Source organism: Marmota marmota, unplaced genomic scaffold (assembly GCF_001458135.2).
Source record: "Marmota marmota marmota unplaced genomic scaffold, marMar, whole genome shotgun sequence".
Lineage (NCBI taxonomy): Eukaryota > Metazoa > Chordata > Mammalia > Rodentia > Sciuridae > Marmota > Marmota marmota.
In genome coordinates this window covers 1,962,990-1,985,478 of record NW_026000057.1, presented here as the reverse complement: position 1 = coordinate 1,985,478, position 22,489 = coordinate 1,962,990, and the positions used below count along the sequence as shown (strand labels likewise).

The window sequence follows — 22,489 nt, the reverse complement described above, 5'->3', positions numbered from 1 at the left end:
CTATTGTTATCATCGCTGTCAGTCTAATTGCCGTTTCTTGGTAGGTTCTTTTTTTTTCTGGTTTTGAGAAAGGCCAACCACAAAGAAGAGGGCAGACTCAGAAATAGCAGCAAGAGCCCTGTAAGTGGGGGAGAGGTCATTGGAGACCAGAAGGAGGTGGGGTGTGCAGAGTGGGCCACCTTGAGAGGAGCAGTGACCTTCTGTCAAGAGGCACACCAGCCCTGAGGACCTCACAAGGAAGGATTCAGTCCCCCTCCGTGCTCTGATCTCCTGCCTGTGCTCCACATTGGCCAAATCCCACTGGAAGCCAGGCTCCATGAAGGTCAGTTTTTTGGGGGCCGAGAGCCTGGTAGGTGAAAAGAATGGATCTGGAAGTTAAAGCAAAAAATATCTATTTTTATTTTCAGATCTGTCTAGTAATTTTTGTTACTTCTTGCCTCTTTCTCAATTGTCGGTTTCCCTCTCTCATTTCTTTAGGCATCTCATACATCATTATTCATCATGTGTCTTGTCGGGTCTGGTATTTATATTTTCAAGTTGTTTCTATCCTCTCTTGCTCACAGTGGCTTGTTTTCTTGAGTTCATGCTCATTTTTCAATGTGAGCACGTTTTTGCATAAAACTAACGTGCACCATTCAACTCCGGCGACTTGAGTTGAGGATCTTTTCCTTCAAGGAGGTCTTGCCTTTGTTTCTGTGAGACATCACGGACCTCCCCCCACCCTTTTTGTAGGAGCCACGTCACTTAGATCCCAAATTCTTGTGAAAGAATAATTATATATACACGGTATTTTTTGAAGAGGCTGTCAATGGTTTTGTTCCTGTTCACAGCTCTGATGGAGATAAACAGATTTTCTCATCTGTACCTTTTTGAAGGGAGGAAGTCTTCTAGCCCACCCTTCATAACTGCTACTTCCCTTTTGAGTATGGTAGTTCTAGGCAAGGCTCAGATCATCCATGGCCTTCACGTTGATCCTCCAATGCCTTGACTTTGAGTTATCCAAGATCTAGATTCCTGGTTTTTGACATTTGTCCTATCGTTTCTTGATGTGCAGTTCATTTTAATTTACCATTGAAGGATTTTAATTTCTTCAAACCTGAGCCTTGTATATGGTAGGCAGTCTATCTGAAAATGAGATGAAAGAGATCCTGCTTATTCACTTCTGTTTGTGCCTTATCATCCGTCTCATTTCCCTGATGATTCTTTCAGTTTGGGATTCTTGAAAGTTTTGTCCAGTTTCCTCTTCCTATATCACCTTATCTACATCAATCCATATGACTCTAATTCACAGCCTGCTGTAATCTCTGTGTGCGCAGGGATTGGGTTGTTATTCAACCAGGATCTCCCTCGTGTGTAGCATAAAGTCTGGCACATCGCAGGAGTCCAGTTTGTAACTTGTTGAGTGAGTGACTCAGGGAGGACCATCGTGTGTCTGAAGAGAGAATGATTAGCTTGTTGCACTGTGGGCAGGCGACGGCATTATAATGGATAAATGCTCTCATCTTACTTCAGTTTTCTGATGTTTGCACTTCTCTTTGGGAAATGTATTTTTGGCTTTGTCTCTACCTTCCTGCTGTAGAAAATGTTAAGTATTTTTACCTTTTCCTTTAAATACATACATCTGTACATGAGCTTGTAGAATTCTCAGTAGCTTCAGTCAGTGCTGGGATTTTTTTTCCTCTCTGCTGAGGGGAATATTATTATATTATGATTTCCTTTGGTGAATGGTAATATGTAGAGGTTGGTCTTTTTTTTCCAGTTAACATTAAGACCTTCCAGTTTGTAGCGATGTTATTAAATTGGGTGGTTTGACATGAAGGCTTCGAGTGGAGCAGTTAAAATAAAAATTAGCTTCTGTAATATTCAGAGCATGCAACACCTGGGTATATGGAAGAGTACTTTAAATGCATGGAGGGACAGAAGTTGGGGAAATCTATCACTAATGCATGACTCCTACGCCAACAGCACAGGGCTGGCTGGTGTCTTTAAGGTTCTTCCCACAAAGGACTTTATGGAGAACAAGTGTTTGCTGTGGAAAGACAAGCCTACTTCTTCTGGTCGTTGAAATAAAGACTTTGTGGGGGGCTGGGCATGCAGCTTAGTGGTGAAACACCTCGCCTGGCATGAGTGAGGGCCTGGGTTCGATTCCCCTCACTTTCGACAGGCCTCGAAAGTGAGTAACTGTCTGATGCGGTATGGCAGGGCCTGGTAGTGAGGCCTTGAAGACAGTGGCAGGGAGATGACTCTTGGAGCAATGGGGGCTGCAGAAAGGCATCAGTAGCCCTATGGACAAAGGGAGGCTGCTGCCAATTTCAGTAGCTGCAGAGGGAAAGCTATTTCAGCAACAGTGACGAGCTTCCAAGAGCTTTTCAAGATGAAAATGGTCATTGTACTTTATCTTGGCTATTTTGAAGAGCTTGCTGGGTCATTCATTCTAACTGTGTGTTTGAAGCCGGAGAGTTCAGTCTGTGGAGGCGAAAGTAGAGCGAGCTCTTGTCAAAGTGAATGGAGACGCAGGCTTCCCTGGCTGGGAGTCTGCACCGAGAAACAGCAGTTGAAAAGAATAGTACCCAGCTATAGGGGAGACGAAGCCCCTCCAGGAGGTAGGTGCTGGGCACCTGCTACAGATTGGACTGGGGAAGGGTTGGGGAGAGGTGTTCCTTTTTGGCTTGCTCATTTGTGTTTGATTATTTCTTATTGTTTATTTTAAATGACACATAAAATGGTCTATATTTATGGAGTACCATGTCATGAACATTGTATGATACACAAAGCCAGGTAAACATAGTTATCTCCTCAAATAACTATCAGTTCTTGATGGTGGAAACATTCAAAATCCTTTCTTCTGGCTTGTTTGAAAACCACACAATGCATCACAGCGATCTGTAGTCACTCCATTGTTCTAGAGAACAGCAGAACTTATTTGTCCTGTCTAACTAGTAGCCTCTGACCAACCTTTCCCCAACCTCCCTCCCTGGCCTCTGCTAACCCCTGTTCTACTCTCAACTTTGATGTTTCAACTCCTTAGTTTCCATATAGGGGCGAGATCATGTGGTGGCTGTCTTTCTGTGCCTGGTTTATTCCCTTCAACATAAGGATCTTTAGTTCTACCCATGTTGCTGCAAATAACAGGATTCCGTTCCTTTTATCTAGCTTGATACTGTTCCAGTGTGTCTGTGTCCACATTTTTTTGATTTTTATTGAGTGATGGACATATTTCCATTTCTTGGCTATCATGGATGGTTCTGTGATGAACTTGGGAGACTGATGTCTCATTCGTGTGCTGATTTCATAGTAGTGGGTTTGCTCGATCATATGGTAGTTCTATTTTTAACATTTGGAGGAACTGACACACTAATTACACAATGGCTGCACTAATTCACATCCCCACCAACTCTGCAAGGGTTTCCTTTTCTTCACATTCTGTTACCTGTAGTCATTTTGGTAATAGCTGTTCTAACTGAGGGACATGATATCTCATTGTGGTTTTGATTTGCATTTTCCTGATGGTTAATGGTGAGCATTTTTTTATCTTCCAGTTTACCACTCCTTTGAAAAGTGTCTATGTACGATCTGTTGTCTACCTTTTAATTGGATTATTATTATTATTATTTGCCATTGAGTTGTTAAACTTCCTCATTATTCTGGACATTAACCCTTTGTCCACTTTCTGCCATGTTCAGGTTGCTGATCAGAAGCATTTTAGTTTGATGTACTCCCCATTTGTCTATTTATGTTTTTCCTGTGTTTGGGGAGTCGTCCTTGTGTATCCCAACGTCCTGAAATGTTTCCTCTGTGGTTTCTTCCAGTAGTTTCATATCTTACATATAAATCAAATCCATTTTAAGTTAGTTTTGTAACTGGTGAGAGAAAGAGCTAGCTTCACCCCTCTGTGTGCACATATCTAGTTTCCACAGAACCATTTATTGACAAGATTATATTTTCTCCAATGAAGGTTCTTTGTGCTTTTTAAAAATATAGAACTGGGGATGGAACCCAGGGATGCTCTACCAATGAGCATATACCTGTTGATCATTTGTATTTCCTCTTTTTAGAAATTTCTATTTAATCTTTGGCTCATTTATTAATTGGATTATTTGTTTCATTGGTGTTGTTTTTGACTTTTTATATATTCTGGATATTGATTCTCTGTCAAAGGAGTGGCTAGCAAAGATTTTCTCCCATTTGGTAGGGATGGGAGCCCTCTCTTTTCTGTGCAGAGGTTTTTAATTCAATGGCATCCTGCTTATTGATTCTTGGTTTTCTCTCTTAAGCTTTAGGGGTCTTGTGGAGGAAGTCAATGCCTGTGCTTTTATGATAGAATATTGACCTTATGTTTTCTTCTAACATTTGCATGGTTTCTGATCTAGTTCCTATGTCTTTGATCCATTTTGTTTTGACATTTGTGCAGGATGAACGATAACGATCTAATTTCATTCTTCTATGTCTGGTTATGGATATTCTTCCTAGCACCATTTGTTTAAAACACTGTCTTTTCTCCAATATACATTTTTGGCACCTTTATCAAGTATCAGGTGGCCCTAAGAATTTGGGTGTGTCTCTGTCTTCCATTCCATTGGTCTTCATGTCTGTTTTGATGCCAACACTGTGCAGGTTTTGTGACTCTAGCTGTAGTATAATGTGAGATTAGGTACTGCGGTGCTTCCTGCATTACTTTTCTTGTTCAGAATTGCTTTGGCTATTCTAGGTCCTGATTCTTCAGAATGAATGTAAGGACTGATTTTCTAGTTCTGTGAAGAAAGACATTGGTAATTTGATAGAGATTGCATCGAGTGTGCTGATTGCCTCCATATGGACATTTTTAATGTTGATTCTTTGAATTCATGAACACAAGAATATCTTCCATATTGTTTATACTTGGTTTTAAGAACATAGTTTAGCATGAGGAGAATGGTAAAGAGGTTGGGGCTCAGTGACTATAGGACTCAGAGATTTGGGGTCAGAAGGCAGAATCTTCAGCAACAAACATGAAGGACACTAACTTCTCAGGCAAAAGTAAGAGCCAGTGCTATTAAATCTTATATGTCATTGTCCCGAAATATAAGAATATTTAAAATGAAGGTCTTGTCCTGTGAATATGAGCCTCTTGATCTATATATATGAGCCTCATTCACTGTGCAGCCAAATAAATTAAACTTAACCACTTAAAACTTAGAGAATTTACTGTGCTCAAATTTTGTCTACCAAATCTGAAAAAATGTAACAACTGTTATATATTTCATAGAGGACTTTGTTATGTAACTTCCACTAAAGCAATTGATACTGAAATGACATTGGAGCCTGTCAAAGGAACAAGAAAAATAAAATTACAAATAAGAATTTAGAACAGAGCACAAGAACAAAAGGAATATGTGAAAAGGGATTTTCATTTTCCAAAACTATAAAAACAAGAGATAAGACAAAGGATTGTTGAGATCCTTTCTATCCTGAGCATTATGTGACTGATAATATACATTTTTGCATTTTCTCTTTTTTTCACTGGGGATTGAACTCAGGGGCACTCAACCACTGAGCCACACCCCCATCCCTATTTTGTATTTTATTTAGAGACAGGGTCTCACTGAGTTACTTGGGACATTACTAAATTGCTGAGGCTGGCTTTGAACTCCTGATCCTTCTGCCTCAGCCTCCCGAGCCGTCAAGCCCGGCTGCATTTTATCTCTTTCAAATCCCAGAAGGATGACATGATTTACCCAAACATACCCCCTACTTGTTCATGGTATTTTCTCATTTTCAGTACGCTGTTTCTTTTAGCCCAGATTTGACTCTCAGATCCACATTTTAAGGTCCAGCCCAGGTCACGTGTGAGATCTTACACTAAGCTGTCCCCAGGACCTCTAGCTGAAAGGGGTCCTGAGAGGCAGTGCACCAAAGCCCTTTGGCTCGGGTGTAAATTTTCTCATGAGCTGCTTCATTATTGGCGATGTGCCCACTCTCAATGACTCTCCTCCATCCCAACCTGCTTGGCTTCAGGGAGTCCGGTGTTGGATTCCTGATGTACAGCACAGTGATTTGCACATAATAGCTATTTCTTATTCACCACTAAGTGGAAAGTCAAATAAAGAAAACAACTTACTGGTAGATTAAAGCTATTCAAATAAAATTACAGTAAAATCTTCAACCTATGTAATACACTTAGTCCAGATAGTCAAATTGGGTGGCTTGGGGTCTACATCATCCGAATAGAAACTTTCTAGGACATGTCTACTTCTCAATGATGATAAATTATAGTATCAAAACCCACGTTGTAGTAATTTAATAACTACATCTCTTTTAAAAGTACTAAGGCTGGTTGCAGGGATATATACCTGTCATCCCACTACTTGGAAGGTTGAGGCAGGGGATCAAAAGTTTGAGGCCAGCTTGGGGAATTTAGTGAGACTCTGTCTCAAAAATAAAAAGGTCTGGGAATGTAGCTCAGTGCTAGAACACCCCTAAGTTCAATCCCCAGTACAGAGGGGGGGAAAGAATACTGAGGCTTCTAGAAGTCAAAAAATGGAAAATAACCTATTATATTCACAAAATGCAAATAGCCTGCCCTTTAAAATATGTCAAAGGGAGCATGGTTACTAGAGAAGTCTGACATGTGCTCTGGCTTATCAAAGAGTGCTAGCACAGAAATCCAGGGCTGCAATTTGATTACACAAAATTGCCATAGCTTTCTTCCCATCCAGTATATTTCCTAGGTCAAATTCTCTGGCACTAAAAATCAAAGTGGCTTTAAAGGAAGTCCTCAATCTTTTGGTCAAGAAAAGTATCTCCAAATCCAAAGATTTTTTCTATTTTCAACAATTTTAAGTGTGTAATACTAAGATTGTTTCTCTCTCATCTTCAGATCTAGATTAAAAAAAACAGAGGAAGGAGTCTATTTTAAAAATTCATTTGTATAAAGTAGAATAATGTGGAGTTGTTCAAACTATCTATTTGTGAGGGAGGCTTTGGAAACCTGTTTCTGAATAAAGGACTGGGGAAGTGGATCAGTTGAGATTGCCATGACAGATATCTCTTACAGAAATTTTCTCTCCCAATATTGTGGGGAGAAAGCTTTTGGATTGTGCCTCTGTAAGGGATGATTCATAACCGAGAAGCCGTAGCTCTTAGAGTTAGTTATGGTTAACTCTCAAACTTGAAGTAATTGCTTCTTTAATTGAATAGGTTCAAGACAACACTTAGCAACCACCCTCAGCCTGCTCTAGAGTGTTTTAAAGCAAATAGGGTATAGAGGGAGGAATGGGTGGTTTGGGAAAAGAGCCTAGAATACTGCATTAGTCAGGATTCTTCAGGAAACAAAATCCATAAGATTTACTAGATATACAAGGGGTGAATGATTATGGAAATTGGCTCACATGATTACAGAAGCCTAGGAGTCCTGCCATCTGCAAGCTGGACACCTGGGAAAGCCAATGCTGTGATTCCGTCTGAGTTTCAGGCCTGTCACCACACAACCACTGCTGTGTAAGTCTCAGAGTCTGAAAGCCTGAGAACGAGGAGCTGTCATGTCCAGGGGCAGCTCAAGAAGAGAGCCAATTCTCCCTTCCTCTGCCTTTTTGTTCTGTTTGGTCCTCAGTGATGGACAGTGGTCTTCTCCCTGAAGGGTGGACCTCCCTTATTCAGTCTACTCATTCAAATGCTAGTCTGTCCTAGAAACACTCTCATAGACACACCCAGGAAAAAAAAAATATTTGTCAGCTATCTGAGTGTGCCTTAGCCCAGGCAACTCGACACATGAAATTAACCATCATAAGGATGATCTGTCTAGTGGGGCGCAGCCTAAGCTTTCTCATTGCAGACTTCCAGGGAAGGAGAATTACTTTTATCCAAAGACATTATCATTCCATTTGGTACAACTAAAAGTCCATTGTGTCTCAAAGACAGCACAGTCTTTTGTGAATCACTTTTTAAAGTACAAGTCATTTAGAAGGAAAAAATATTTAGTGATTTATAGGATCTAGTAAACAATAACAAAGTACTTTAATAGAAAAAAGAATCTCCATTATTTAACATGATAAAGATTAATAGAGATCCAGTCTATGCTTTTAACCAGGCTACATATTAAAATTGTGTCATTATCTCCCCTCCAGTGATTTGTTTTGGGAGTCTCAAAACAATAGCTACAATTATGTTTTTGTAGAATCTTACATCTTGATTGTTCATATTAGAAGAAACGCTTTACTTTTGGAAGAGGTATAAATGCTGTGAAAGAGAAATAAAGGGACAATGCTTTCAGCTATATTGCACTACTACAAAAATTATTTATAGTTTGTGGAATGCATTTTGAGGGACTGAGATATGAGCAGCTTTTGAAGGAGAAAATACCTGAAAACTGTGTAGTGGAAATGTGGTAATCAGTCTATATTTCTAACAGGACAGGTAGGTCCTGTCCTCTGAGCTGTCACAGATGCACTCTCACCCTCTTGTGTTTGGGGGGACTAGTTTCAACTGGTGAGTTGGTAGCAAAGGTGGGATTTATGTCACTTCTTTACTTGCACATTTAAGTGCCAGCATGCCACCTTCCGGAGCACTTTCTTTCCCTTTGCTCGGGTCACTGACATCTTTTGAGATGATAGCTACTCCATGAACCCAGACTCACATGATAAAAGGTGTAGTGAATAATGACATCTAAGAAGACAGGAGGATTTGGGGGTTGTTTGTTAATGCAGCATAACCTTGCATGTTGACTGATACAGATGAATTCCAAACTGTAGGACCAGATTAGGATACCAGTGAGCAAGGACAGAATGTCCTCTTCCATGGTTATGTTGACAAGTTCATCATTTCCTGGGAGGCAGTATGTCCTAATGGTCAGCAGGGTCAGGTGCTGTGAGGCAGAGAGCCTAAGGCATTATTTCTTTATCTGTGAAGCAGGAGTGATCAGCTCAGCACTGGCCTTCCGAAGATGTGATGATTAATGGAGATGAAGAACTTGTGCTTCAGAGTGCCACACAATAGACACCCAGTGGCCTTTAGTTTTTATTGTTATTTATTGTTCCAGGTGTAAGGAATATTTTATTCTTTCAGTGAAACATCCCATCCAATTGAGAAATAACATTTATAGTATTTTTGACAGGTGATTGTCCTGCTTTGCTTAAGTCTCCAGTGACAGGGTGCTCATGTGGCAAAGATGGGCTTCTTCTCATAGCTCCCACGTGTTGTGTCCCTAAAGACAAAGATAGAACCACTAGCAAAACAGAAATTTTCTTTCATATAATGCCAGTTCCTTTAGCTGATCTGTAGCTGATTAGACTCTGCCATTCCCTTCTCTTTCTTTGCTGTATGCATGACTCATTTATGACATGTATCTAGACTTCCACCTGGTACCCCTAACTAAGCTGTGGCACTAACAGGAGGGCCAGTGGGTACAGAGGGCTTGCTTCCTGCCAGTCTGTATCCTCACCACAATTTTGTGATTGATTTTATTTCTGCCTATAATTTATGTTTAAGAAACTGAGAAAAGTAAAAAAAAAATGTATCATTCTATCTACTGGTAATATTGTTAAATACATATTTGTGTACATATGGATAGCAGAAAGTTCACAGAAATGAACAGCATAATAAAAATATTTTATTTTTTCATGTCTTTATACATGTACTTTTTTGCATTACGATTCTTATTACATATATATATAGCATATTTTTCATATCTCTGTATACAAAGTAAGTTGACATCCAATTCTTGTCTTCATACATGTACTTTGGATAATGATGTCTATCACATTTTGCCATCCTTGCTAATCCCCCGCCCCCTCCTTTTCCCTTCCACCCTCTTCCCTATCTAGAATTCTTCTATTCCTCCCATGCTCCCCCTCCCTACCCACTATGAGTCAGCCATGTGTTTTTTTTGGATTGGCTGACTTCACTTAGCATTATCTTCTCCACCGCCATCCGTTTACCTGTAAATGCCATGATTTTATTCTCTTTTAATGCTGAGTAAAATTCCATTGTGTATATATGCCACATTTTTTTTATCCATTCATCCAGTGAAGAGCATCTAGGTTGGCTCCACAGTTTAGCTATTGTGAATTGTGCTGCTATAAACATTGATGTGGCTGTGTCCCTGTAGTATGCTCTTTTTAAGTCCTTTGGGTATAGACCAAGGAGAGGGATAGCTGGGTCAAATGGTGGTTCCATTCCCAGATTTCCAAGGAATCTCCATATTGCTTTCCATATTGGCTGCACCAATTTGTAGTATGAGTGTACCTTTTCCCCCACATCCTCACCAACACTTATTGTTGTCTTCATAATAGCTGCCATTCTGACTGGAGTGAGATGATATCTTAGAGTAGTTTTGATTTGCATTTCTCTGATTGCTAGAGATGATGAGCATTTTTTCATATATTTGTTGATTGATTGTATATCCTCTTCTGAGAAGTGTCTGTTCAGGTCCTTGGCCCATTTGTTGATTGGGTTATTTGTTTTTTTCGGTGCTTAGCTTTTCGAATTCTTCGTAGAGATTAGAGCTCTATTTGATGTGTGAGGGGTAAAAATTTGCTCCCAGGATGTAGGCTCTCTGTTCACCTCACTGATTGTTTCTTTTGCTGAGAAGAAACTTTTTAGTTTGATTCTATCCCATTTATTGATTCTTGGTTTTAAATTCTTGTGGTATAGGAGTCTTATTAAGGAAGTTGGGGCTTAATCCCACATGATAAAGATTAGGGCCTACTTTTTCTTCTATTAGATGCAGAGTCTCTGGTTTAATTCCTAGGTCCTTGATCCATTTTGAAAATATTTTAAAATTTGATAGTTGGTATCAATTTGAAAAAGAATATTAATAACAGTATATTAATGTTAATCGGGGAAGCAACAGTATAATGCAAGATATGTGTTTTTTATCATACTTATTAGTAATTTTTGGATTATTCTCAGCAACTAAGGAAAACAATTATTGTCCTCCAAAAAAAGGCATAGCCATCTTGTGGTGTCACTTTAATTAAGGCAGTGTGTATTTCTAACATAATGTGTGAAAATAGAAAACTGACAAATATATAAATTGAACTTGTTCGTGTGAAAGTAACATATAAATCAAGAAAATAAATTCACTCAAGAGTTTAGGCTGAAGAGAATATAAAAAATACGCTATCTCCAGTAAAGGATTTTTTATAGTGTTATTACTAAAAAAATGTGAACTAAAAATGTAAAAAGCAATTGACCAAGTTCTCAAGAGGCATCATAATTCCTAAGAGAAATAACTGACCAGACAGAAGCAAGCCTGCATATTGTGAAGATAATTCACACAGTTTGCTAATAAAATGAAGGAGGCAGATTAAATTCTTAACTGACTAACTAATAAAGTTATAATAGAAACCATGAGAAAGGGTCCTCTTAAAACCCATTAAATACACAAGATCAATTTCATAAGACAAACACAAAATTAAAATTGGAATGAAAGGACTCTGACTTAGCTAAATATATTATTTCCTTAAGCTTCTAGAGCCAACTTTTCTATATTAAGAGCTTAAAAACAAAGAAGAGCACACCAACCAACTCTTCTTGTGGAAAGAAGCTGGAGGAGCAAGTGTTAGAGAACACTGCAATCATTCATCTGAGAAAACACGCACATTTTTCTTCTTACCTTGTCATAGCATGGACAGGCAATGAACTCGTCAAATGAAATAGGTGACGTCCTGCTTTTGTGTTCAATCTCTTTGTATTTCTAAAAACTTGCTAAAAAATCTATTAAATTCATGTGAAATATAAAATGAGATAGAATTTAAGGCCAAAAACTTTTTAGATTTTGTGTTGGTAGCTGCACTTGGAGATGCACCACTTTGGATTGAGTTTGTGGGACTGAAGGCTGATTTGGGTGCCATGATTTATTGGGCCTTTATTAAGCTGTAAGGGAGGAGGTGATGCAGGCTGGGGAAGAGGAGGAGGAGGAGGACTGATCAGAATATGGCTTTACCTTGAGCTCACTGAAGTCAATTCTAGGTGACTAGATGAAGACTCGCTGCTGAGCAAAGGGAGGGACTGCAGAGGCAGAAGACGCGCCCTAGACCACATCACCCTGGGCCGTCAGCCCAGCGTGCCAGCCAGTTGTTGGTTGTGAGCTGTGTGTGTTAACCTCCCTGGTGAGTTGGCCCTTGTTGGTACTCAGGGTCTGGGTGGGGCATCAACCGCAGCCTTTACTACATATATATTTGAATTTTTGTTTTTTCCAGTAACTCTGACCTTCAGAAATACCCTTTCAATAGGCCTTGCTAGGGAGAAAAGGGAAGCAGATAGAATTTGTAGCCCTAAACAGTATCTAGTGCTTCACCCAGTTTTGTAGATAGCTATGGGTTTGGATGAAGAGGGTAAAGGTATTCATTTAGAATTCAGGTTTCATCCTCCACTAAGACTCCCTGTGAATTTTCTAGTTGCCTTTTTAAGATCTCCTGTTTCATGTGCTCTGTTTTTACCCTGTTGCTTGGTGACTCGAATGTGAACCTGACTCTGCTGTGTTTCTGGTGTTTGAATGCACTGGTTAAAACAATATCTCATCTTCTGCAGGCCATGCGATAAGTACAGGAAAAGAAATGGAAGAGCCTAAGGTGCAGCCATTTAGGGGTCTTGGTCTTTGAAAGTAAAGTTATTTGTTAAAGTGTTAAAGCTGTTATTTTTACCAGTTATCTATTCCTCAATTTTTTTTTTTTTTTTTTTTTTTTTTTTTTTTTTTNTGCAGGCCTGTACCACCATGCTCAGCTCTTTCCTCAATTATTGATCTTTCAATAATTAAATAAATACCTTACAGCATTGCTAGATAGGTTGGGAATATGAGTGTCTTGGCTGCTCTTTCTTTGGAGTGAATACCACAAAATAATCCTATCATAGGGTGCCAAGCAGAAGCCCTTCATTCCTCAACAAAGATTCATCTTGAGGCTCTGGGAGCCAAATGCTCTTCAGAGTGCTGGGCATATGGTAATAGACCAAATTGGCAAAGGCCCTGCTGCCTTAGCATTTGTGTGCCAGTAGACCAAAAACTCATAAACACATCAGTGGGAGGGCTACACTATGGATAAAAATAACACAGGATGAAGAGTTAAGGAATTGGAGTGGCTGCTGTTTTATGTAGACCTGTGAGGGGCATGGGTTTTCTGACATAGGTGCAATTGAGGAGTGAGCTGAGGGAGCCATGCAGTATGGCTGGCCATGCTCAAGAAAGTATGCAGAGAGGGACTGGGCTGCAGCCATGGGGGCAGGAAGAGGTCCTAGAGGATCTCTTAGGCAAAAATCTGTTTATTGCTAATGTTAAATTAGTTTCTTTTTCTTGGTGGTGGGGATTGCACCCCAGAAGCGTCATACATGCTAAACATGTGCTCTACCACTGAGCCATACCCCTGCTCCATGATTTTTGTTTCCATATTGTTAGTGAAATTTTTATTAAAAAGATTTCGAATTGTACAGTTAATTTGCCTTCAAATTTTGACTCTTACAGAAATTGGGATTCTGCTTAAATATGGGTAGTGATCTAATTGGAAATCTATGTGCATGCATGTATGTGCTTGTATATTTAAGTTGCTTTCTTTTTTTTTTTTTTTGTAGAAACACCTTTGAGCAAAAAAAAGAACCAGGGAAATTTTACTTTGGTAAAAATGCCAGTAATGGTATAAAGAGCTGTCTTTGTGTTTCTGCGAAAGCAGGCCTTCTCGAGGAAGAAGCGGCAGTCTTTGAAGTTTGGATATCAGAGAAGAAGAGAAAGCTGGCCAGGGTAGGGGATTAGTGGACTGAGAGGCTGTGTAGGAAGTTGTCCAAGGTCAAGGGGCTTCTCTCGCCTTTCCAGGTAACGCGAGGAGGAGCTGCTGTCTTACTGGCTTTTCATTCTTTAGCATTATTAAGGCTCCATTTTCTTACTACTTCCTCCCTGATTTCCCCCCACCCCTACCCCACCCCCGGCCCCATTTCTTTCTTGTTATTTAAGCTCCCCCTAACCTCCTCTATCTCCTCTCTTTTTTTGGTCTCTCTCCCTCTATTTTGCTTTGAATTTCCAGAAGACTTGCCATTCATTTCTCTTATGTCTAGTGAAAGGAAACCCACAAAAGGCCCAGAAAAATTTACCTAAGAAGTCCCAATTTCCTGGTGTCTTTTGTTGTTTTGCCTTCCTCTCTATGCCTGTATACAGTAGTCATAACGTAGGTTTGGTCTGTTTTTATTTTCTCAGTCCAGATACATGAGCGGTACACTGTTTAAAGGTCAGCTCTGCAGGAAAGCTGACATCCTGGGTCTTCACCTCTGGCTCTGGGTCATGCAGGTTGGCGGGCCCAGCATTCCATCAGCTCCTCGACATTCTTTTTTAAAGGTTTGTGACCCAGGCATTGTCCTCAGCCTGTCACTGACCTGAACATGCCCCTTGGAGAAGAGATGGATTTCATCCCCCAGAAGGGGGAGGGGGTGGCTGGGAAGTCTGATGCAGCGGCGCCTTCACAGATGAAAGAGGCCGTGTGCACCTTGGCTCTGCCAGCACCGAGCACTGGGGGAGGCTAGGGAGGGGAAGGGGTTGCGGCAGGCTGCTCACTTGCATTTTGGAAACTCGTCAGGTCTGTGACTGATAATTTCATTTCACACATCTTTAGTTTTATGTTGCTCTTTAGCCATGGCTGGAAAGCTCACTAAAAAACTTTTATCCCAGAGTCAGAATGATCAACCACCTTGCTCAATGAGTGAGTGCAATGCGAGGCATCGGATGGATCAGGCCTTTAAACAGCAGAGATGATAATTAAACCCATCCCCGCTATCCGCATCTTAATTGTTACGTGCTTTGTAGTTTTGTGCGTGTGACATCCATTTTGATATGGAAGGCCTGGTATGTATCTGCATTTTAGAAAGTTCCAATTAAGAGCAACCTATTCTTCTAGGAATCTCATCTGTGTGTGTAGCCATCTCATCCCCTGCATTAGTTTCGGAGGGCTGCTGTCATAAAGGACCACCAGTTTGAAGACTTGGCATGACAGAAATGTATTCTCACAGTTCTGGAGGCCAGGAGTCTGGATCAAGGTGCCAATAGGACTGTGCTCTCTGGAAGCTCCAGGAGAAGGAGCTCCTAGATTCTGGGCGTGGTTGACAGTTCCTCACATTCTTCAGCTTGTAGCAACATCACTCTGTTCTCTTCCTCCATTGTCACCTGGTGCTCTCTGTGTGCCTGTCTCCCCACCTCTGTTGCCCCTTATCATAGGACAGCAGTCATTAGAGTAGGGCCCATCCTAATTCATTATGGCTTCATATTGTCTTTACTAATCAAATCTGCGAGAACCTTCCAAATAAGGTCACATTATGAGATCCAGGTAGACACTTGGGAGGACCTTCTTCAACCCAGCACCCCCCCACACTAGATTCTAAATTTATTTGAATGCTAATATCTTACTTGTTCATATCTATAGTAGCACTTGGAACTCAGTTGCTTAATACATGGTTGCTAAATGGCAGTTTAAACATTCAAATATACTACAAAAAATGATCAGATGCACATAGAATCTAAGGACATTTCTGTGAGAGAATAACCATTGTCTTTTATAATTACTGGACTTACATACACTTATTTTCATAATGATCAACCACCTTGTTAAGTGAATGAATATAATGCAAAGTACAGGAAAAGGCTTATAAACAGTGGAAAAATGATTAAATTATGTGTGTGTGTATATATGTATATATGTATATTGATGATGTTTATGATTTTCTAAAGAAGTTTGGCACTATGGAGTCTTACTCTTCTTTTTTTTTTTTTTCAAGATGGGAAATAATTGAAGCCAGTTGCCTAAAGGAAATGACTAAGTAGATCCTTTTCCCTTCTCCCCCCAACTTTTAACTTCTTCTCATAGTATATTTAACATAAGGGCATGGCAAGTATGAAAATGTATAAAATTAAAAGAATATCATTGCAGTGTTATTAATAAAATAAGTTCTTACGAAATGGAAATTGGGACCTTTGAGTTTAACCTGTTTGAATTCATTTTGAGAAATGTCTCTTTCTCTCAATGTTACCATCCTAAGGATAGAGAGTGGCAAAATATCCCTTCTACACATCTCCTTGGCTGAAGAGTAATCCTGGTAGGAAGGAGCAGGCATTCCCCCGGCTGTGGAGGAAGACAAGCGGAAGACAGGCATTTATCTTCTGGTCTCAAGTCGGCCTGATCACTTTTCTGACATCAGTTTGTTGCCACAGAAACCCTGGTGGTGACACAAATTTAGCATTTTGACTTAATAATAAAAAGCAGACCTTTATTTCATTTTCTTTACACAGTAGGTAGACGGGATCGGCTGTGAAAAGAAAAAGCATCTTGTTTGTGTACAAAGCAAGCAATTTGCAAAAGTGAAGATAAAATTAATAACTACTCGTGGAAGAAAATGGGTTTTCTGCGGTAGGTTTTCATCTGCCCTTTAAAGCAAGACGTCTGAGTTTTTGAAATAAGCTTCCAAACAGTGCCACCTGATTTGTAATAAAGAAAACATTTAAACAGAATGAAGCTGATACATAAAAAAATATATGTGGACTGAAGCTAGGGTTTGTCAAGCTTTCCTTATGTTGTTTGTCTTTGTGAAGCTGAAAATCTAGTGACAACTTGGCCCCCGTAGAAAGACCCGGTTTGATTTGCTTTTCTCATCAGAACTCACATTTAACAAAGTGAGTAGCCTGAAAGGTGTTTTGTTAAGCTCAAACATGTGAATGAAACAATTGAGAGCGATTTGTGCAGTTTTTGTGAAAAAAATCATTCATTCTAGAAAAGTTTCAGATTTACAGAAAAATGAAGGTGATTCAGTTTTCACGAACCCCATACCCCATTTCCCCTATTAATAACATCATACATTAGAATGGTACATTTGTTACAATTAATGAACCAATGTTCATTATTAACTACAGCCCATACTTCATATTTCTTTAGAATTTTATCTAATGTTCTTTTTCTTTTCCAAAACCCCATGTTGTACATCATATTATATTTTAGTTGTCATGTCTCCTGAGTCATGACAGACTCCTGGCTGTGACAGTTTCTTGGCTTTCCTTGTTTGTATGACCTTGATGATTTTGAGGAATGTGAGTGAGGTGTGCTGTAGGGTGCCCCTCGACTGGAATTTGAAATTTTCACTTGATTCCACTGAGCTTAAGTGTTCTTAGGAGAAAGATGACCGAAGTAACATGCCCTTCTGATCACCTTGTGTCAAGAGCGCATCTTATCGAAATGACTTCACGGCTGACCTTCATCACCTGGTGAGCTGGTGTCTGGCAGGTGTCTCCCTAGAGCTCTCAGCACTACTCTTCCCCTTCCCCTGTTCCATCTTGTATTCTTTGGTTGGAAATCACTGTACTTAAGGAGGATGTACAGGGGGTTTACTCACCATGTGTTTGAGGGTGGTGTGTCCATATACATCACCTGGAATCTTTCTGCTCAGGAGATTTATCTTTATTTATTTTATCATTTATTTATATCACTATGGATGCATTGATATTTTACGCTTTGGGTTATAGTCCCATACTACTTTAGGATTGTTGCTCAAATTCTTCCAATTTTGGCCATTGAGAACTCACTCAGGTAGCTCCTGAGTCCTGTGTAAAACTTGTAGGTCAGCCAAAGTGAAATTAAATAGTCCACAGCAACTCTCCCTCTTTATACACTAACTCTACAATTTTGGAGAAGAGGACAGTATTTGACCAAGTGGTAGGTAGCTCAACCAGATAGTGATATCCATTGTCTATCTTTGTTTTGATTTTTATCTCAGAATCTGGTTCATTTATACTATTTCAAGAAAAATAGACATATTTAACAATTTCTGCCAATGCATGCTGTGGTTTGGATCTGAGCTGTCTCCCAAATGCTCCTGTGTTAATGCAGGGATATTCAGAGATGAAATGATGAGATTGTGAGAGCTGTAACCTAATCATTCCATCTAAGTTTGAATGCACGAAGTAGGGGTAACTATGGATAGGTGAGGCCTGACAGGAGCAGGGGGGTCATTAGAAGTGTGTCCTGGAAGGGTTCATCTTCCCTAGGACCCCTTCTTCCTCTGCCTGCTTCCTGGCCACCCTTCTGCCCCGGTGTTCCGCTTCACCTTGGGCCCAGAGCATTAGAGTTTGACAATCGGGAACTGAAATGTTGGATCCATGAGCCCAAATAAATCTTTCCTCCTCTGAGTTATTTTTATCAAGTATTTTGGTCACTGTGACAAAAAGCTCACTAACAATGTATTTAGAAATTATTTCATGCTTTAAATAGTTTATTTATTTATTTTTTTAGCATCTAGGGCTATTGAAGAAAAGACTGGGCGTAATACTTGGTGAAGGAACCTCCTCATTCCCTTTCCCTACAGCTGTTCATTGTTGTTTTGCATAAAGATACTGTACTTAAATTACAGTCTCAAAGGAGGATATGCGATCCTCCCTTATCCCTCTCATCTGCTTTCTTGCCATTCCTTTCCTATAACGGAACACCTGAGGTAGTCAGCTTATCAAGAGAAAGGCTTAGCTCAGTCTTGGAAGTTTCAGTCCACCATCAGTTGGCATTGTTGCCTTTGGGACTGCAGTGAGGCAGCACAGAATGGTGGGAGCAGATGGTTGAGCAAAACTACTCACCTGATGGCCAGGAAGCAAAAGAGAGGAAAGAGAGGGTTCCCAGAGTCACTTATGAGTGTGCACCCCAATGACCAAAGACTCCTAGGCCCCAGCTACCTGCCAACTGACCCACCACTTCCCACTAGCCCCACCCTGGAGAGAAAACCTTTTACACATTGTCCTTTGCAGGACACTTGAACCAAATCAGAGCATCCCCTCTGGACTTTTGCTTTATAATGGGGACACCCTGATCGGTCCCTTTTTCTAGCCACTGTCCTGTAGCAGCCACCTTCAGCCTATAGCTGTCCACACCAGGACAGAGGTTGAGACTTCTGTGTGACATTTTCTTCCTTTTAGCAGAAAAACCAAATTGGAAATGGCCCCATGACTTGGAGCCCAGAGTTTTAGAGTTTGATTAGAGAAACTGGTATCATGATGTTTAAAGTAGTTACAAAGTAGTTACCTGTGTTTTATTTGGTACTAGAATTTCAATTCAGAATAAAAATACTGCCCAGAGACACAAAATGCAGCATAATAAAAGGAAGTAAGGGAGAAGAGGCGGAGTTCTCCAGTCACTTTGCTGTTCTGTAGTTTAGAAGATACCAGCATATTGTAAATCATTGATTTAGCATTCATTTATTTTGTTGGCGGTACCATGGTCTTTTAAAATGAAACTTTTTATTACCTTGAATCTATAAGCTGTGTCGCTAGAAAGCTTTGCCAACTTCTTTTATGTGATATTGTTTATTTCTTTATCTTGTTATTGCCAGTGACAAGGCATAGAGCAAGGCTCAATTGAGTAACAGAAACTCCATCCCACTGCTTGGTAAAGCAGGAATCAATGTTAGAGAAACATGCTGTTAACATTTCTTCACTGCAGTAACCCAGCTGCCTCCTGCACGTCAACTGGTCTCTGTTCACCCAGAGATTTTCAGCTCCATGCCATGACATGGAGAGGTTTTTCCTGAAAGATCATTGGCATTTCTTTATTTATTTTTATAAAATGACTGGTGAGGAATGACAGAACACTTGCTATAGAATTACCAGGATAAGGTAGTACTTTCTACCCTAAGTTGCCATCATGTTGATGAAAGGGTTTCAAGATGGTATCATAGTGTTTGTTATTTTTACTTATCATTGATTATTTGTTTTGAATCTCCTTGTGGAAGAGGCTCTCTTTATACTGGAGCTGTTTCAAAACTTCACTTTTAACATTTTTAGGACTTAGATCACAAGCATCTAAGGAGCAGGTGAAGTCAAACATTTGACATTAAGTACTTGGATTGCTGGGTGTTATGAATATCAATCAGATATTGATCACACAGTAAAACTTTTATTTTTTGGCATTTAAAAGATAGGTGAAAATCTCCCATCTGTGACTGGGAAGATGTTCCAGAAGGGTGTTTTGATAATTACAAGGGATTATCATGCTTTTACAAATACAACCTGTCAAATCCACACAGCTGAAGAATGTGGAGATTCTTGGAATCTAAAATTGATAGACTTGGGGCATCTATTGCTAAAAATACTTCATTAACATTAATCTTTATACCTTGTTTTATTATAAATACGTATAAGGTACCAGTGAGATAGTACAGTTATTTCTAGTTTTTCCTCTATGTTGTCCTTTAAGTGTTCATGTTTTTGTGTTGCAAAATGAACAGCACAATGCTCACACCTGTTACCTCACGTTAAGCAAGAAAACAAATGTTTGCAAGAATGGAAATGAACGGATTACGAGGAATCCATGAAATCTGTGCATTTATTATAAAGGCATAATATTCTAAATTTAAAGGGGGGAAAAGCAAGAGAAAAATCAAGATGTTTGATGATGGAGCAGTTGTCAAAGTGTGTAGAGCTGGAAGCTAATGCAATGTCTCCGCTTGGGAACTACAGCTGTGAGAAGAACTTGGTCCAGGGCGAGGAGGAGAGGCACCCTCCTGAAATCCCAAACCCTGTATTTACCATCAAGTTTAAAGCATTTGTGCACATTGATAGGCTTGTCATTTCCTGAAGGTCCACTGTCACTGTATTGCAGAGATCAGCCCAGAAGTGTGCAGTCAATATTGGGGGTTTTAATTTTTATCACGAGGCTCTATTGCTCATGATATTTTAAGCTGTTTGGGAGCAGAGGCTGGATAACTGTTGATCTCACACATCCATGCAATTCCCATGGTGTCTTATACTGAGGAGTTTCTCAGTGATTTTTATGTGAGATTGAATTATTGACCTTGGATTTAGGGAGAATGAGAAATGGTGAGTGATAGTTGAGTATATATTTATTCAATTAATTAATCATTCAGTGGATAATATTTTTAGGTCTATGTGCTAGCACGGTGCTTTTCTTTGCAGATAGATTGTTAAGCAAACATAGATACTGGTCCTAATCCTCATGGGGTGGGGACTGATGATTGTGCAGGCAAACTTTAAAGAAATAATCATCTGACTCAATTATTTTCTGTGTGATACATATCTTAAGACTGCTTACCAAGCACCATAAATTGTAATGTAAATTGTTGGTCAAATCCTTCCACTAATTTTCAAGTCATCAGTTGATTTTTTAGATAGTGTCAATGTGATATTTTGTTCGGGGGAGATGTTCATAACCATGATGCCCTTTTCTGAATCATGATGTAGAAAATCACATCAAACTTTCCAGTGATCTCCTCACCGTCTCCCCCTAGTCAGCTTGTCCATACATGTGGAGTGAGGCTGGCCCTATGCCCTTGTGTAAGGGCAGGATACACACTTGAGTGTCTGTGATTCTCTAAGACTGAGATCCAGGGAGGCCCTACTGTGGTCGGTCAATAGCACCTGCTGCAGTGCTTCCTGTTGTGCCCTCCACACCCCTCTATGCCTGCATCATGCTCCTTGGGGCAGTGACAGCCACTTCCCATGACTCTTCTGTATGCTGTGGAGAGGTGTGGGTGAAGCTAGAGGACACACCTTCACCAACATTGCATCTGTCTCATTTTCAGACTATACTACCAAAGCAAGATCCTTTTAAAATTTTTACTTTTTAAAAATATTTTCATTTCTTGGTGCTGGGGATCAAACCCTGGGCCTTGTACATGTTAGACAAAACACTGTACCACTGAGCTACACCCCCAGCCCTATAGCAAGATTTTTTAAGTGACTCCTTATAAAGCAAAAAGTCTAGAATTTAGTGATTGGATTGAAAGTAGATTAATAATTTAATAACTTGTGCAGAAAATGTCAGTTACTGCATTTAAACAATTTTTAAAAAATACATATTTTTTACTTTTAGCAGGGTTATTTTTAATCTTGGTTTCAGAGAATATACAGAGACCTGTGAGCTAGGTGACGATGATCTGGGTGTGTGCAATCTCATGCCTCAGCATCCTTCCACCCACCACCTCTGCACTAAAGAATTTTGTGATCTTGCTTTTGAGACATTTCCCCATTTGATGAAAATCTTTCTCTCAAGATTCTTGATGATTGACTCTTGGTTTGCAAGGATTAAGAACTGAAGGCGGGGATCCAACATGGCGGCGAGAGGGGAGGCAGCGCTTTCAGTACCTCCTCAACAACGGGGTCAGAGAGACGCATGGATACGCTTAGATTCGACCTGCTGAGAAACTCCTAGCAAAATTCCACTAAAGAGAGACCGCCCGGGAATTGGAAGGATTTTTGGAGGTGACAGTCTGCGCTAGACGAGTGAATCTCCGCCACGCAGCGCAGAGGTCCAGACCGGCCAGCCGCTGCCCGCGCGACTCGGCGACTGTCGGCTGCCTGCATGCGGCCCCCGCGTCAGGGCGGATAGCCTCCGAGGCGCAGCACAGCAGGAGCGGTGCAGGGACTCTAGGAAGAGGTCTCTCACCAAGCCTTCATGAAATAGCAAACCGGGAGCTGAAACCAACCAGAGACAGACCATTCCCACCCCTCCCTTCGGACACTCCGGCAAGGAGCCTGGGGCCCGCCATAGCAGAG

At 40.3% G+C, this 22,489-nt stretch overlaps 1 protein-coding gene across 1 annotated transcript in view; it reads left to right on the top strand.

The window, feature by feature from the left end:
• Positions 1-306: 306 nt before the first annotated feature.
• Inpp4b (inositol polyphosphate-4-phosphatase type II B) overlaps positions 307-22,489 on the top strand; it is a 729,464-nt gene continuing 707,281 nt past the window's right edge. Inside the window, exon 1 of the mRNA XM_048813449.1 lies at positions 307-322. The gene's annotated coding sequence lies outside the window, so the exon portion shown is untranslated. The remainder of the gene's footprint in view (positions 323-22,489) is intronic.